General features: G+C 48.3%; 1 protein-coding gene across 15 annotated transcripts in view; it reads right to left on the bottom strand.

Moving 5' to 3' along the window:
* Nfasc (neurofascin) overlaps positions 1-18259 on the bottom strand; it is a 168916-nt gene that overhangs the window by 128528 nt on the left and 22129 nt on the right. Inside the window, exon 1 of one of the 15 annotated variants that reach the window (XM_036202981.1) lies at positions 9274-9423. The exons of the other annotated variants lie outside the window; for them this stretch is intronic. The gene's annotated coding sequence lies outside the window, so the exon portion shown is untranslated. Of the gene's footprint in view, positions 1-9273; positions 9424-18259 lie in introns of those variants that run through there. 15 annotated transcript variants of the gene reach the window in all.

Raw genomic sequence — 18259 nt, 5'->3', positions numbered from 1 at the left:
CACTGATGGACAGGTCTCCCCAACCTGGGCTGCACACTCCTGCCATTTGTCTGTTGGCTCTGTACAATGTGGCTGAACTCAGGTACACACCCTCATGGGTGGCTTGGCTAGTTAGGGTCCTAGGGGCTGAGGGGTGTGCAGAAAAAGCTAGTCCCTGCCTCTGTGAAGAGGTACCTTTGTGGCCACAAACAGCTTGCCTTGCCTCCACCACAGCCATGCTGCCATAGCCCCAGGAGAGCCTCAGTTGCCTGTATCCATAGCAACCAGCATTTGTAAGCTACCAGCCCCAGGAGGGAGGGCAGGAGGGCTGCGGCTCTTGAATTAGCTTATTCGGTGAGAAGACATAATTTCTCCGGCCAGTTGGAAAGTCCATGGTTCTTGAAAGACATACCCTCTTCCCCTTTTTCTCTACTTCCTCTCCCAGTAGCAAGGACCACATGGGATGATGGATGTGTGGGTTCAAACACAAGGCCTCCTCCTAAGTTCTCTTTGAGGTAAGTCCTCTTGCTTGTTCATCACTTGGGAACTCAGGGTCAGGAAGGAAAACTAGGAAAATTACAGGTCACACAGCTGGACGGATCTGGAGAGGATCTGCTGCCTTATCCCCGAGTCAGAGGACCACTCAGTCCATCACAGTGAAGGAGCCCAAGCCTTTGTTTTCAAAAGTAAATCAAATACTAAAAGGAGACAAATCAAATGGAGATAGCACAGAAACAGACAAAAAACCATGTTCTTCTGCTGCTCAGAGACACCAGCTATTCCTGGGGCTCCCACTGTGATGGTTCGCCCCGCCCCACCCCTGGGTGTTGTGGCAGCACCCCACGTTTAACCCTATGCTCCCCTTGAAAGCTTAGACTTAAATGTGGGCAGGAAAGCAGCTGCTTGCGAGGATCGGGAGGAAGGCCCGGAGGTTTTTGCTTTGATGGTTTACTTCTGCGACTGCTACAGTAGCTGAGACTGTCTTCTGTCCCTCGGAAATACATCATAGAGACTCAGGACTCAGGCAAGAACTGGGCGTGCGTCCCCGGTTTCCCACCCCAACCCCAAACCAGCTGATGGCAGGACAAGGTGAGGGCAGGACAGAAGCTGCCAGGCTTTACCACGCACACTCGCTGTAGCCCCACTATTCGCCTTGGACAAAAGCCAAATCTTCTTTTAAATAGACCAGAGCAAAGCGGTAAATCCAGTTGGATTCCCTCCTCTTCACCCACTTTAGACTCTGGCCTCTATCCTTTCTCTCTCCCCAAAGAACTGTCCTGTTTTTCTAAATAAAAATAAGCCCCAGGGTCTTTTATTTTGTCAAGAAATACGTGTCATTTGGCTGCTCTCCAGTGCCACAAGAACATGCACACGGCGGGAATCTTACCAAACCACATTCTGGACACCTGAAGGGCCTGCCATCTCTACGCTCCCTCCCTTCCTTGCATCTCAGACTTGAGTGCATCTGGGTAGCATGAAGCCACCTTCCCAGTTGTCTCTGAAAGGTGCTTCGAGCACCCTGAGCCAGTTTCTCATGTGAGATGGACTTTGCTATCTTACCAATTGCTGGGGTTGGGCGGGGTGGATGTAAATGGCCAGATGTCCATAACACTTTCAGCCAGTACTTGACACACTGTAGATAATTTCAGGGTTTTTTCTCCTCATTTCTTTTATAAAATTAGTACAGATGGGGATGGAAGTTTATACCTGTAACCCTAATACTCAGGAAGCTGAAGACCTCAAGTCTGAGACCAGCTTGGGTCACATGCAAGGCCCAATTTAAAAAATATATATATGTATTTTTGCTGAGAGTATAGCTGAAGAGGTCACGTGCTTGCTTCCTGCTGGTCCAATCATCTTTTGCCATAAAACCAGCAGGTCCACCATGTTCCCTTAAAGTGAAGGTTGTCTTCACTTGACCTCTTCCACCCAAAAGAATCTCCAATAAAATCTATCTACAGGAAGAAAACGTTCGAAAGAAGGGGAATCTCCCTGCAAAGCATCCCAGCAGGGCTAGAGGGCCTCTCAGATCTGCCGCCCCCCAGCCTGCTGGACAGTGGTCAAGAACTGGACGAAAGACGCAGGGACTCTGGCCTGGGGCAGTTAACACTCTGCCAGCTGGGGAGGATTTTGCTCTAGGATACCCAGGTCTGTCCATTTTCCTGCCTTCATCCAGAAAACACCAACTGCTCCCCCGTGATTTGGGACCCCTGATCAAAGAAGAGAGGCTGAGAGATGAAAGGAGATGGGCCAAGCAGAGATTAGTGTTGGCACTAGTGATGGACACATGGGGCTTCATTATGCCGCTCTCCCTAGTTTTTATATGCTGTAAAAGAAAACAAACCCTTACTTATAATTCTATATTTTGCAAGAACTAGGGCAAGGAAGCCCCATAAGTATTTCTTTCAAGTCATAGAGGGAATTCCAGGCTTGAGTTTCTTTCAGAAAAGAGAAACTTCAGGAAATCTCCCTGGTTCACTTGTCTTGGAAGTCTAGGGAGTTACTTAGGTATTCAGAGGAAGAATGTCAGCCTGTGTGAGCTGGAGCTCTGAGACTCTCCTCCGATCTTCTACCAGTAAGACCCATGTTCCCACCCTACCTCACAAAACCACCATCTGAAAGAAGACACTTGTAGGACTCTGGTGACACTGTGAATAAATACAGGGATGCCTGGTGACATGTTGTAGCAGAAAGTTTTCCTCCCACAGCAACATATACTTCCATTTCTTTTCTAGATGAAATAATGATGTTTTGTCATATTCTTGCTTGGAATCGTGCCCCAGAAGTCAGCTGGTAGCCAAGACGTACTGACAAAGAAGCTTCTAGAGAAAGAATCACAAAACTCCATCGCCTAAAAACCAGAGTCCTCATCATCCACCAAGGCTGATATACCTACAGCAGATCATGTGCTGGAGACACTGACTAGAGGCATGAGCAGGCCAGGGGCATGAATACACAGCACTCAGGGCCACTGAGTGTCTAAAGGCTGAAACAGAAGTAGTTACCAGGAGGATGCTGAACACTGACAATGGCTGTGACCTGAACAGATAGATGTGTGTCCACCAGTGTCCACCAGGACAGCTGATTACCAAAAGCAACTTAGACATCTGTCTACAAACAGATGGAAAACCAAAAGGGACGTGTACATTGTTACAGTCTGATATTAAATGTCCTCCATGGGTGCACATGGAGAGTGTTTTGTCCCCAGAAGGAAGCACTACTTTGGAAAGAGGGAAACTTCAGGAGCTGGAGAAAGCATGTCACTGGGGGTGTGCCCCTGAAGACTCCACTGGCACCAATTTTCTGTGCCCACCACACCCCCATTTCCTGGCTCCCGTGATGTTCTTGGTGGCTTTGCTCCACCACACCTTCACTGCTGTGATGAACTGAAGCCTCTGAAAATGGGAGCTAATCCTTCCTTAGGGGCTTGTCAGAACAGAAAGAATAACACACAGATACAATGTAATGTTAGGCTCTTTAGAAAGAATTCGGATGCTTGCTAAAACACCATGGAGCTGAACGCTGACGTGAAATTGATGTAGTAGAAACACAAAGTAACAGAACTGATGTTATAAAGGATTTACTAATAGGTTTGCTTAGGAGACATTAAATCACACAAAGTAGAATTTAGCTAAGGGGGTGCTGCCTCCAAAACACCCCAAAGATAAGTGGTATGCTAATTAAGCTTGTTAGAGATAAGCAACATTCATCAATGCTAGGATGTAAATACTTGACTGTCAGTATTGACTAACCATTAGGCCCATTCCCAAAGAACATACTTCCAGCAGGAAGCTCCGGGGAGCAGCACAAGGCACAGTCACTGGAAGTCCTGGCCTGCCATAAAGGCCCCAGTGCTCTTGAGAAATATGTAATTCTTCCAGATGGGCAAGATGACCCTGGATAGTAACTATTCAAAAAGGACAACACTGGTGTACTCAAGAAAGAATTCTGGCAATATCTTTGCTGTGTAAATCTCCCATCTAACTAAGTGGCCAGACTTGGAGTCTCCTAACTCTTTTTAAGCTGTTTAATGTGCAACTTGGGATCGAGATCTAAGAGATTTAAGGATGACAGCACATGTAAATGGGTAAGCCTCAGTTGTATGAAAGTTAGCAAAACCTTCTGTTCAAGGCCAGCTCCCACTGGAGCATTAGCCAGAGCTGCATATGCACTTTTAAAGAACTATTTCTTTATTAATCTGTAAGTGTGCAGAGTGATTTCTCACTGGAAAGGATATTATTTCTGTAACAAAACAAGCCAAACACAAAAGGACAAATACTGTATGACTGTGTTTATCTGAGTTCCCGATGCAGTTAAATTCACAAAGGCAGGCTGAAGAAAGGTGGTCATGGGGGATGGAAGGGGAAAAAACAGAGAATTAATGTCTAATGAGCCTGGTTTCAACTTGGGAGTGAGCCAGCAAAGAAAGACAGGGAAAATTCAAAAGACATAGGAAGACAAAGAACCTCCATACTGTTAGACCTGGCTGAGCAGCCAGGACTTCAGCGTAACTAATAAGTCCCAGGATTACGTACAGAGACAAACCATCCGAGAGACATCTCAAGGATCTTCAGAACAACAAACTATGCCTAGTCAAGGCACTTCTCTCTTGGTCCTACACCTAAACAATGCACCTCAGAAAACCACCTTACAATGCCATGTACAAAAGGAAATCATTGAAGAAAAATGGGTTTGCCAGCTCGTGTACTTTTTTTAAACTTAATTTTAAAACTTCATTTCAGTTTTAAACTTTGATCTTTAAACTTTGTTGTAAATTATATCCTTTAAGCATTAAGTAACTTAGTAAGCCACAGAATTACACACACACACACACACACACACACACACACACACACACACACACAAGTACTCTCTCTTAGGAAACTGGCACCCATGTCTTTTCTTATTCTAATATCTGTCTATTACTTAATACCCTCAGTTTGCTCCACAGACTGATCCTAAAATTATTTCCAGATGCTTATCTGACTTTACCCGAGACGAGGTCCCTAACGGGGAAAAGGAGCGACACAAAGAACTATCTTGTATATTGACACCAAGTCCATTTATATGAAAGAACCAAATCTTCGGTAACGCAGAGCCGTCAGAGGTTACCTGGGGCCAGGGGCTGTGGGAACTGCCTGCACGTAGATGAGGGCACCAGACACTCCGTCTTCATTGGGATGGTGGGCACTTGAGTTTGGTGTGTGTGTGTGTGTGTGTGTGTGTGTGTGTGTGTGTGTGTGTGTTTTGTCAAAGTTCGCCTACTGCACCCTTAACAAAGGCACATTTTCCTGAGTGTTATTGTACCTCAGTACAGTTGATTTTGAAGGTTAAGAAAAGGGTGTGGCTGAGAGGAAGAAGGAGCACTTAGCATCTGACAGGCTCCAACACCACAGAGTCAACTACCAAGAAAGAAAAAGAAAGAAAAGGAAGGAAGGAAGGAAGGAAGGAAGGAAGGAAGGAAGGAAGGAAGGAAGGAAGAAAGAAAGAACAGTAAAGTACACCTGGTATGTGCTTAGTCAAGCCCATTACCAACCCTTGACCTCACCTCACAGAAGCCACAGCAGGGGAGCTGAGGGGCATGTGGAGGAACGGGATCTGAAGACTTCCAGGGACCCTGGAAAGCTCCATCCTCCCCTTCAACTCGTCCCTTCAGGCTAGTCTGTGTGAGAGAGGGGGCTGTCTGGAGGAAGGACCACAGCAGAAGGCTTGGGTTTGCTCACTCAGAAACCCAGCTCCTGCGTAACAGAAACTCAGATGTGTTGATAGTAATTTTCTTTAATCCACACCTTCTAGAGGCCCAGTGGTTCCAAGGAAACACAAAGACTCACAAGTAAGCCCCCGCTCTCCCACCTAATCATTTGGTGTGGCTGGCTGTAAGCCAGTCGCTTAGTTTGCCCGACTTCCCATCTGCAAAATAAGGACTGTGGTATCTACCTCACCAGGCTGCTGAAGCGACTCTTGAGAATATATGTGGAAAGAATAGAGCAGTGGAAGTTTCTTTCACCAGAGTGAGGGACACTGTGTTCATGCCGTCAATATACCAGGTCAGCCGGATGTGGGTCCTCAAAGATGTTTGAAGTTGAGAGAGGATCCTTTGAGGAATGCAAAGCATGCTTGAGTCTCTGGGAAACACACACTGGGGTGAGGTTCAATCCAGGTGGGAGGCTACTGAAGAAGGAGAGGAGAGGGTACAGGCTGGGAAGGGCAGGAGGTGGGGCAGTTCCATCAGGGCAAGAGTCAGGGGGTGGAGAACCCACAATGACTGCTGGAGATACAAGACCTGGAGGCGGGGCCCCAAGGAGCCTGTCATTGCACACAAAGGGTGTGGAATAAAGTCATGTCCCCAGGCAGTGGGGATACTGCTGAGCTGTGGGGAAGAGATGGAAGTCAGAACTGGCCCCAAAGGCACGGGAGCTCCCTTCCAGAGACCCCCAAACAGGACCAAAGGCAGTCTGGGCAGAACTAGCCAACAGTGGGCATGTGGCCCAGCACTGGCTTCCACAGTCATGGGGGCGCAGCAGGAAGCAGGGGAAGTGGGCTGGAGTTAGGAACCCCGGGCCAGGCTTAGCTATGGGCATGTGTTGGTACAGGAGGGCAGGTCTACATGGAGCCTGTACTCTAGTATAGAGTGGCTTGGGGCTGAGGAAGAACACAAACACATCGCCATGGGCACATGGACAGGGGCTCATCATCTTCTACCTCCTGTGCTCCTGGGTCCAAGCATCAGTTTATCAATCACGGCGAAGTCTGAGAGGTGGGTTCTATTAATGTCACACCTGTCAGTGAGGAGACTGGGAGATCACCCAGCTGGACAGGAAGCTGGCAGCCTGACCACTCCATATCATGACTTCCAGGATGCTGGCTGGCTTACCCTGCGCAGCTCCTCAAGAGAGGAAGGAAACATTCTCCTTGGAGTTGCTGTCTTACCACAGAATGTGCAGCGGAGAGGAAGAAGCCGGACCCAGCTGGACTGCTCACAGGTCCCACTAAAGGTCTTTTCCCTCTCACTTTTCAGGAATGGGCAGCTGCCCTTAGCACATGCAATAAGGTGCTGGGTTCTCCTTACAGAGGCAAAGCACCATCACAACTTGGTGATGGGAGTCATGGGAACAGAGGGGGACAGAAGCCTGGGGCTTCTTTCTGTGTAGTAGACACACCCTACTGAAGGATGTAAGGAAATTCCCAGGCTGCTCTTCAGTCCCTCAGGGATATCCCCCCCACCCCTGCCCTGGGAATTCTCTGGATCTGGGGAATTCTCTAGCAACTGTGGCTTCTCTTTAGGACTCAACATCCCAGCATGGTTCTTAGAGTGGCCTATATTTAGTGATCCACAGTCGAGCATCTCATGTAGACACATAACTGCTGGTATAAAGACCAGCAGACAGCTGCCACAGTCCTCAGAAGGAAAACCTCAATCAATCCAGAGTCCAGCCTACAGCAGCACTCTGCCTAAAGAACAGGCATTCTCAAGCTCTCTGGGGAAGACCACTCCGCACAGCCCCCTCACTGGCAGGAAGTACTTCTTTGCATCAGACTAGTCTTTCTAGTAGTCATCAAAATAATCCACCTGTCCTCTACTCCTAAGAAGTCAGGAGAAGAGAAGAAGTCAAGAGAATGTATGTTCTTGGGCCCGGTCACCAGCTGTGACATTGTACAGCTAACGTCTCTAGGTCTCAGCTTCCTTGACTCCTTGTTGGGAGAACTGTGAAAATATGGCATCCAGTGCTCGGGGAAGGACTCATCATGGGATAAACCCTCAGTGGACCAAGGACAGTGGCTAAAGCCATCATGATTCCTGATTGTGTTTCCCACATGGGGAAAGGCCAACTCACTGGTTCCTTCCACGGTACCACAAGCCTCAACCTCAGAGAAAGAAGTGACCGACAACTTAGCCAACTTCAGTCTCTCGCAGAAGGTCTTGTCTGGGTTCCTAATCCTCTCAGTAAGTGCTCACAACTGACAAGCATATTACAGGGCCAATAGTTCCCACTCTTGCCTCTCAAAGCATGTCAGAGGTCATGGGGTCATTCCTCCAAGCCAGGTGTCTTCCAGGCAGCCTGTGGTTGATTGACAACACAGGCCACATCCTCTCTAGGCAGAAACACGTGTGGCCTGGCATCACAGAAACAGCCTGTTTCCAGAACCGGCAGGTGCTTCCCTGGACTGTGGAGGCTGGGAGAACTGTGCTTCTGTTCAGTGTCTCCTCCTCAGGCCCCACAGAAGCTGGGTGAGGGGGTGTTGGACTCTGCTTTGTTCTCCCTGGTGAGGGAGCATCCTAGATGTTCCCATTTCCTGACATTGCCCTTGGGGAAGGATGTAAATGCCTTTGGAGAGGCCGCCTCAGGGTTCAGTGAGTGATGCAATGTTCCTCCAGTACTTGGGGTCTGCTCCTCCTGGACCTAATGTGGCCTTTCTGAGTTAAACAAGGTCCCTGAACCTTCAACCCAAACGCAACTTTCAAATCACTGTATCCAAACTTCTGCCTCAAAGAGCCTGGACCCACGAAGGTAAGACAGACTGTCCCCCGCAGACAGTCTTCTTGCTCCCTCCCCCTGCCACACATTCTCTCAGAGTTGTCCTTGGAATGAGGTTTTCCACCCCAGAGGAGTGACAGGCAAGAGCTTCCCCAAAAGACAAGGACCAGGTGAGGGCCATCAGGTTCCAACAGAGCCAAGAGACTCAGGCCTGGGCCGAGTGTGGTTCCCTGTTCTCATTCAGAACTGAGAGGAACCAAGGTCTCTCAGAACCAGCACATGTTCTCTTCCTAAGAAGCCAACTTCCCAAACACACAGTCCCCATCTCTTCCCAACAGCAGCTTTGCCTCTCTGCCCTGACCACCTGAGACGCCAGCACTAAGCCGATGGCCTCAGCTGGAGGAAGAGGTGGCTTGGGATCCTGATGCCCAGAGAAAACGGTGGAGAACAATTGCAGAGGATACCCCCCAGAGAGAAAGAGCCACAGAGCCAACTCGGTCCTTGCCACAGGGTGTGCATCCTCAAATCGGTCCCCTGACAGCTCTCCAGTGGTTCTCTTTCCTGGATAGCCTTCATTCACAGACCAGGTTGCCTCTGCCCACCCTCCCCAGGGCTTTGCCTTGTTCCTTCTAAAAATCTTAGCTTGATAAAAATACAAGACCCTCAGCATCTCTCTCTGTCTTCTTTCCTGTCTGCTAATCCTGACCAAACCACCCCTGGGCTAGGATATCCCAGCACACACCTCCAGGGAGCCTCAGAAGGTCAGAGCAGAATAGGGGAGGGGTGGGCAGGAGGCCAAGAGCAGAGGAGAGCTTACCATTCATCTCTCCTGGCTTGTCCGGAGTCTCATCAGGCGCTGTCCTCGTGGACAGGTTGCCACTGAAAAGTGGCTTTTCTTAGGCTCTAGGCAAACTGGAGCCTGAGTAAAATCCCATCTAGACCCTCTCCCCCGAGTGCTGGCCTTCTACAGAGGAGCAAAGACAGCAGCCCTACCCCAGGAGGAATCGAAATCATTCCTGGTGCCCCCGATCTTTGCCACCTCCCAGCCCTGTGTAACATAAACAGGGCTTTATCATCTCGAGCCCACCACGTCCTCTGAGAGTGCTGTAAATGGAACACCACACAATAACTTGTTTATTAATAATGGCTTGTCCCCTCCCTCAGCCTGGCTCACTCACTCACCGCCGGGTCTCCCTCGTGCATAATGGAGGAGCTGTGTGGCCTGTGACACAAGCCAGGCTGTGCTCTTCAGACTGAGGAGATAGATGGGGCGAGGTACCAGGCCGGGCCAGGCTCCCTAAGGTGGGGGCAATGGGAAGCAGACCCCCCCCAGTTAAAATTCAAAGACGTAATGTTAGTGGGGAGAATGCTGTGTGGCAACCACAGAGCCAGCCAGCCCTGCCCTATCTGCACATCCTATGTGAACCCATGCCAGGGCTATTCAACACCAATCCTGTTCTATCCAGGGCAGACGAGGCTCTCCATAGCCTCCGTCCACTAGCTCACTTCTATGTAAAGGTCTGGGGGCAGACTTCTTCTTCCATTCAACACTCCTTGACACTTCAGCTGTGGGTGAGACCACCTCACTCCACTTCCACTTCTGCTGACTAAACACCTCCAGCCCTGAGTGGCCCTTCAGGAGCCAATTTCCATCTGCTCCACCACTCTGCTTTCTCTCTGACGAGCAAGCTAGGGTGGGTCGTGGTTCCTAGAGAGCAGATCTCAGCAACAGCCTCCCGGAGGAAGTCTAGAACGTTTAAACATCTTTAAAATATTTATGCCCTTTGTTCCCTCAGCTTCTTTTCTGGAAGTTGGATCCTAAATGAAAAAAAATCAAGGATGGCGGGAATACTGAAGCCAGAGCTCACGAGAATGCAGACACCCTCAGAATCTGTGGGAGCCATGTTCCAGGCCCTGCAGACACCCAGACCAACAGACACACAAGCTCCAGCAGACGAGCAAGCTCCCTCCATGTTAGGTGCTGTCTGCACAGCACCTGTGCATGCTTTTAACCTTCCTCACAGTACTTAGAATTCCTGGTACAATGTAAACAAAGTGTGAGCCGTTGCTCTTCCACACTGTTTAAGGAACAATGGCAAGAAAAAGTCTACACATGTTCATACAGACAGATCTTTTTCTGAATATTAGTTGGACCCATAATTTGAAAAAAAATGGAAGTAACAGAACACAGCTCTGCTTGGGAAATGACAACTACAGTGTGTCCACAGTTTGAAAGAAAATAGAACAGAAATTATAAGTTCTGAAACCAAAGGACCTGGGTTCAAAAATCTGTCTCTGTCTTTTCTAGGCTGTGTTACTTTGGGAAAGGTACTTAGCCTCTCTGGGCCTTCATTTCCTTATTTACATGTTAAATTACAAGGACTCAATGAATGACAGAATGAGGTATATGGTAAATAGTTTAAAAACTTAAACTCATCATCATAAGCAATGAAAGACGATGATGGAATAATATAGATAGGTTAGTATCTTAATAAATTGGAAAAAGTAAATGGCAAAAATAGAATGACTGTCATTATAGATAGTGTGCATCTCCCCCTTTATGTTTATACTTTCTAAATTTTCTGGAAAGGACATAAATAACTTTTGTTAACAGGAAAAATTATCCACAGGAGTATGGTAGTTGGAGCACACTGGAGATGGTGGTCTCAGCTTTGCATATGGCCATCTCTGAGGGTCATGCTTATCTTGGGTGGCCTGCCTGCACACCATACAAGGCACCAATCAGGTCAACAGCTCCGGATTCTCCAAGGCCACATCTTGCCCCAAGCTCTGCTTCGCTCCAGGGCTGGTGATGAGCCATTTCTCTGCCCTATAACAAACATGGTTAGTGACATTTGTGGGGGACAGGGAGATGGAGAAGAGTACATGGAGGGGGTGTTGGCTTAGGATTCAGAGCTGGAACAGAGTCCTGGGGTGGGGCTGGGTGGCTGAGTCTGTTTCTTGCAGAAGCGGCCCCTCTTCCAGGTGAGTGGGGTGGAGAGGCTGATGCCAAACCCAGAGTTAGCCCACGTTCGAGAGAAACAGACAGAGAAGTGTGCTTCTGAGGAAGCTGGGTGCACACTCAGGTGAATTCCCCTGCGGAGTAGGGGGGACCCAGAAGGCAGCTGCTCCCCCATTGCCTTCTGCTTCCCCCCACCCCGCCCCCTTGCAGGAGTTCAGCTCGGCCATGTTTTGCTTTTGTCCAGGCAGTCCACCAGCCCTGTCTCAAAACTTCCTTTTCCAGTCCAGGGAGCTGATTCCCTAGAAGGGAAACAGGAGTAGAGAGGAGTGACAGGCAGTAGAGGAACGCGGGCAAAGAAGAGAGCTGCCAGCCCACCTGAATGTGAGTCACATTCACGGAGGACAGCAGACTCGCCAGTCAGTACAGAAGGGCTGCGGTGACAGCTGGCGGGCCCGGAGGAACACTCATGCCATCCTGGCCAGGCAGCTGAGTCATGCTCTCCACTGCTTTCCACCCTTGGGGTCAGCTGCCTGCTGGCCATACCCCCACTCCTAGGTAACCTCATGTACCAAGTCCAAACTACTGGTTCTTTCATGTTGGATCAGATCTGCAATACCATGACTTGGAGAATTGCTGGCTTTTGTGACCAAAGGCTGTCAGGCAGAGGGGCCAGGGGTAGGCTGAGTGATCCACAAGCCCTCCATGCATTCCTGTTAGCTGACATGTACCTTCATCTCCAGCTGCTTACTCTGGTTCTGTTTGGAAATCAAATGTTTTTACAATAGGGGACTTGAGGTCATGATAGGTTCTGTCTGAAGAGCTTAAGAAGTTGGGTAGCCCTCTTGGAGCTGTAGAGAGCTGGCACTGAGGGGCAGGTGGGTCACAACCACCCCTGAGGTCTTATCCAGGTCTGACCTAGAGTGCACAGGGCTGTCAGCAGCTGTGGAGAAATCCGTCAGTGAAGCTAGTCAGGTCAATGTGCTATCTTGACTGTCTACTTGATAGGATGGGAAATGCCTAGATTAACGAAACACACCTCTGGGAATGTCTGGGAACGTGTTTATGGAGAGGACTGACTAGTGGGAAGACCCGTCCTGAATGAGGGTAGCACTGCCCCATGGGCTGTGTGCCTGGCTGGGTCAGAGGGAGAAGGGGAAAGGCTCTTGCAGACATTGTATCTGTTTCCTGGCTGCTGTGAGGAGAGCCCTTCCTCCCTGCCACATTTCCATACCATACTGGACTAACATCTCTGGCGCCATGGGCAAAACAAACACTTCCTCTCTTGAGCTGCTTCTCTAAAGTATTTGGTCACGGTCATGTGACTGTCTGACTAATACAAGCCTCTAGAGCAGTTCCCGGCTAAGAGGGGACCACATGAACCTGTCCCTGTCTCTGCTCAGGTGTGGCTGTAGGGGTCTGACTGTGGTTGTGCCAATGTGGGGGTGTGCAATTGTGAGTCTGTGGGAGGCACTGTGTGTGTCTCCATTGAAGGGTTTCAGTCTCTCTGTGTGTACGCATGGGTGCTCCAGTAAGTGTGTGCATGTGTGACCCAGTGAGTGTTTTAACGTCTCAGTGCACCTGCCTGGTGTGTGGGCACATCTGTTCTAGGATATCTGTCTGTCTTCTTGTAAGTATGTGTCTTAGTACATGGGTGCAAGTCTGTCTCAGGTATATACAGACATCTCAGCACATGTGTATGCAGCTGGATTTACAGGCTGTTGCTGTCAGTGGTAGCGGTATATATGTATGTGTCATGTGAGGTGTGCTAGATGAACTTATGTTTTAAAATTGAGTCTTCCAGCCTCAATGATTTCCATTCTAGTTCCTATATGTGTGCTTGTGGGATGCATGTCTACTTTGATCTGTGCATAGTAGTTCTGTGTCTCCATGTGTGCATAGTGAATGGGTATGTATGTGTGTATGGTATATGCGTGTGTGCATAGTGTGTGTGTGTGTCTGTGTGTCTCTGTGTGTGTGTGTCTGTATGTGTGTGTGTGTGTGTGTGTGTGTGTGTGTGTGTGTGTGTGCCTGTGTGTCCATGGTGTATATTCAGGTATGCATCCATGGTGCCTGTAGAGACAGAAGCTAAGGATGGAAGGAATCGAGCCCCCACAGTCTCCTTGTTATTACCAGAATGTTCTCCAGCTGAAAACAGAAGAGCACTGAGAAACTCTTCTACAGGTGACCCCGAGGGACCTCCCTGCTGTGCAGAACAACCCACCTGCCCCAAGTGGACATCCAGAGGCCTCACTGTCAGCATACAGAAACCTGATACACTTGCTTTCTCCCAGATCCAGAGAAAAGTCATCTCCACACCTTGTCCTTTTCTGATCCTAAGTCTCTCACTTCATCTCATCCAGGAGAGCCCTGACTGGGCCCGTCCTGTAGGGCCGAGTGCCATGCTCCCTCCTCCATGAAGTCTGTCCAGCCCTTCAGCTGGAGGTGAGCAGCCCCACCCTTGGTTTCCAGAGCAGATCATGTATGTCCTCACTAAGCACTGACTCCATTCTCCTTTCATTGAGTAAAACCAGCAGCCCGCAGTAACTTGCCATCAGGAAGCCCACTCTATCTCTACAGTTTCTCAGGCACCTCATCTAATGTCCTGTACTGACCTATGACGTCAGCAAGCTGGAGAGGGAAAGAGCAAGCACCATCTCAAGCTGTAAGAGCTGCTAGAGGCAAGATAAAAAGCCAGAGAGTCACCGGGCCAGACATGCTACAGGGCCAGAAAAGCCTTTTTATGTCTCTGGACTCAGACTCTGCATGTGAAGAAGGCAGCTTCTTCATTCTCAACAAACATGGCCACTTAAGAACAGACCTCTCTCATGGAGTTGACATGGCTCCCAAGGCCCCATCCATACTAGAATTCACGCCTGACTCCTGCCACCAACATGGCTGCCACATCAGACACATTCTCCAAGGCCAAAGTTCTCCTGCATGAGCTGAGCTTTAGCTCTGTGAAGATGGGTCAGTCTCCATCCACAACCAGCAAGATCTCCAGTCCCCAGAGCAGAGCAAAACCTGACTGCCACCAACAGAGAGAGGACAGGAAGTCCTCTCTAAGGCCTGGTGTTGGGGGGTGGGATGTGTTGCTCATGCCGCCATGAAGGGGACAGCAGTGTTGGACTCTGAGAACTGAAGCTCTCGGAAAGGCTGGCCCGACAACACTGTGGCCCAGTGGACAGGTGTGTCACCACACTGCTGGAAGAGGAAAACAGCAACTTCAGGAACCAGTGTGGCCATGTGCACCATAACTGAGACACTCGTATCCCAAGGCCTAGCAGCCCGGTCTCCACACAGTAGAAAGCAGTACAAGTGTCCACAAAGACTCAAATTCAGAGGATGTTCATGCAGCTGAGAGGACTTTGGAACAGAACAAGGTCAGAGACTCACACTGCACAATTTCCAAACTTAAAAAGCCATGGGAATCCAATCAGTGTGCAAAACATACAGATCAATGAACCGAGAGTCCACAGATGAACACACACGTCTGTGAACAGTGTGTGTGTGACAAGAGCCCCAGTCTACCAGTGGATGAGCAGAGGAGAGTGACATCAATAAACAGCACTGGGACAGCCCGATGTCACATGAAAAATTTAAAAAATAAAGTTGAGCTCTTCTGTAGATGCTTCAATTATAAACAAAAATTAAGTCAAAAGGGATCAGTGACCTGACTGTTAGAGCTAGCCCCACAGTACTCTCATGATAGAAAGAGAGTAGACATCTCGTGTCCTTAAGTTTAAAAACTGAAATGAAAGGGAGAGCATGGATAATTGGGTCTTCATCGAAACATCTGTGCATTATAAGATATTGTCAAAAGGAGAAAAGAAGATCTACGGAATAGAAGAAAACATTTTCCAATTATATGTTTCGTAAGAGTTTGATGGCCAGAATATATGAAGAGTCCATAAAACTCAACCATTCAAGAAAAAGATTTAAAAGATTGATTTAAAAATGGGTAAAGAAGCCAGGTGGTGATGGTGTTCACCTTTAATCCCAGCACTCGGGAGGCAGAGGCAGGAGGATCTTTACAAGTTCAAAGCCAGCCTGGTCTACAAAGCGAGTTCCAGGACAGCCAAGGCTGTTACACAGAGAAACCCTGTCTTGAAAAAAAAGGAGGGGGCAAAGAACTTTAATAGTCATTTCTCAAAATAAAAGGTACAAGTGGCCCAAAAGTACACAAAAAGTTACTGAACATGACTAGTTATTAGAGAAATTCACAATGAAACCACAGTGAGACACTACCTTACGCCTACAAGCAGAGCTATACAGTAGAATAAAAAATAACAGTGTTAGCAAGGGTGTGAGGAGACTGGGGCTCTCCTGCTTCAGTATAAAAGTGCAAAACGATGCAGCTGCTGCAGGAAACAGTCCCTTGGCAAACAAAACAGAGAAGTACTACATGACAATCACCTTCACTAAAAACACTAAGCGGGGGTGGGGGTGAGGGGGGGGGGGGTAATAAGAGATAGCCCAGGGTTAAGGGTGCTGGTTGCTCTTGCAAAAGGACCCAGATTAGGTACCCAGCACCTGCATGGCAGCTCAAAACTGTCTGTAACTCCAGTTCCAGGGGATCCAATGTCCTCTGCTCTACAGGATCCTGCATGCATACGGAGCACATAGCTCACACAACCATATGTAAACACATAAAAATAAAAGTTACACACTTCAAAAAATTTAAATCTTAAAAAAAATATGCCAAAAAAATTATGCCAAGTGAAAAAACCCAGACATAAAGGGACAAGATAGCATGATTTCACATCCACAGATGAGCCAAAGTGAGTGATCCTGAGAAATGAGAATCATGCCAGAGCTATGAGGGTCTGGAGGGCGGGGAATGGGTGGTTGCTGCTGGATGACTACAGGTGTCTAGCTGCAGTACTTTGGAAGCTGACCACAGCAACTGCTGCACAGTGCTCTGGATATAGAAAATGCCTGTCTATTGTAGACTTGAAATGACTAAAATCGTTTAAATGTCTGTATATCCATAATTTCAAAATTAGGAGGGGGAAAGCCGCAGCATCCTGCCCTGCTTTGCTGTCAAGCCACCAATATGTGACCCCAAAGAAATGTGCTGGGGAGGCATTTTCAGAGGAGCTACTTCCCCTGAGGGTGGGGGTCTTCAAACCTCGGAGTGAGTTACTGTGGTGATGAGTGGCAAGGGGGCCAATACTTGGCTCTGAAATTCCCCGACCTTGTCGTCTACTTTCAGTTCTGGTTGCAAATGAGGACAGTGTCACCAGCCTCCTATGTCTCTGAAATTTCCTAAGAATATGATAAAGCTTCTTTAGCCACCCCCCTCCCCCAGGCCACTCCCTGCACCTCTGTCCTCCATATCCATCTCTGCTAGCTTTGGGTTTCGAACATTCAGTCAAACATCCCTGGCACTCCATCCTAGGTGCTTTGTCCAAAGCTACTTTTCCAGAACTTTCCAATGCTAGCTAAAACGCTTCCTTTTTAAAGGTCATTCCTGACGGTCCAGATTATAATAGGAGACATGTTATTTAAAAACGTTCATAACTTAACTCACCAGCCTTCCTTCTCTTCACACACACACACACACACACACACACACACACACACACACACACACACACACAAAAGGGACATGACAAATGTCACAGTGTTCTCTGTATGGTCCCCTTCCCAGCCAGCCTCCCTAGGTACCCTTCCATCCTTATGAAGATGGAGACACCTGTTCTAAGCCTGGGTTCCTCACTGGCTCTTTTTGGACAACCCAGAAACAGTATTGGTATCAACTATCCCAACCACACTTCCTGGTTCTATTTTAGACTTTATCCCCTTAAAACTCCTGAAACTCAAATCTTCCTTTAATTTTCTAAAGGCGTACATAATTCAATATCCACTCACAGCAGCTTTTTATTATAAGCCTAGGAAGCTGTCTGACTCTTCTTTTAAATGAATTGGAATTTATACATTTAAATGAGTGTTGTCTTCTTCAAAGTGGTCTCCTGGGAGCCTATCTATGCAGCTGACAATGCACTGCTCAAGCTTAGAGAGGGTTTTTTTTTTTTCTTCATTTTCTTTTTCTTTTTTCTTTTCTTGTTCTCTCCATGGTGCTACCTTCAAAGCCTGCTGCACACTTTTTAAAGGGCCCCCATGGAGGTATGATTGCATCCCATCAGAGCCACATGTGATTTTCTTTTCCTTAGGCTGAAAGATGGAGCTAAGGATGGGAAAGATGGAGAGGGTGGTTCCGCTGGGAATGGTGCTTACTGTCACAAGCCAAGAAAGAGAAAGGGAGCTCTCAGGGCTACTGCCCACGAAGATGAAATTAGACTCTGCATGCTAGCTTCTATAAAGCAGCAAGTGTACAGCTTGGGGCGGTGGTCGACCGTAAGTGACTAAGACCCCATGACAACAGAAAAATGGTGAGAAAACTCCACAGCTGTCGTGACATTCCCTTACAGTGTTTCAACCATGTTACTTGGTCTTGAACCAGAAACTTCTCTTAAGTAGCCCCGAGTCATGAGCCCAAGGGCAGCACAGGAGGCAGCAGATGGTCTCCCAAACAGATGTGAAGAGGTAACCTAGATCTGCCGGCCCTTCAGTAATTAAACACTGAGTTGTCGTGTGACCTGGTTGTTTTTACTGCTGGGTGTGCCCGCAAAGAACTGAAAACAGCACCCAAACAGAAACTTACACACGAAAGTGTTCACCGCAGCACCTTTTACATCAGTCCGAAGGGTAGGAACAACCCAAACAGCCCATCATCAGATGAGGGGATAAATGTGCCATGCAGACAGGGGTGTCACTGATGCTCACCAGAGCAATGGTTTAAACCTTGTGAACGTAATGAGTGGAAGAAGCCAGACACCCA

The sequence above is a fragment of the Onychomys torridus genome, chromosome 11 (assembly GCF_903995425.1).
Source record: "Onychomys torridus chromosome 11, mOncTor1.1, whole genome shotgun sequence".
NCBI lineage: Eukaryota > Metazoa > Chordata > Mammalia > Rodentia > Cricetidae > Onychomys > Onychomys torridus.
The sequence above is the reverse complement of the archived record's forward strand: the minus strand, read 5'-3'. Positions and strand labels throughout refer to the sequence as shown.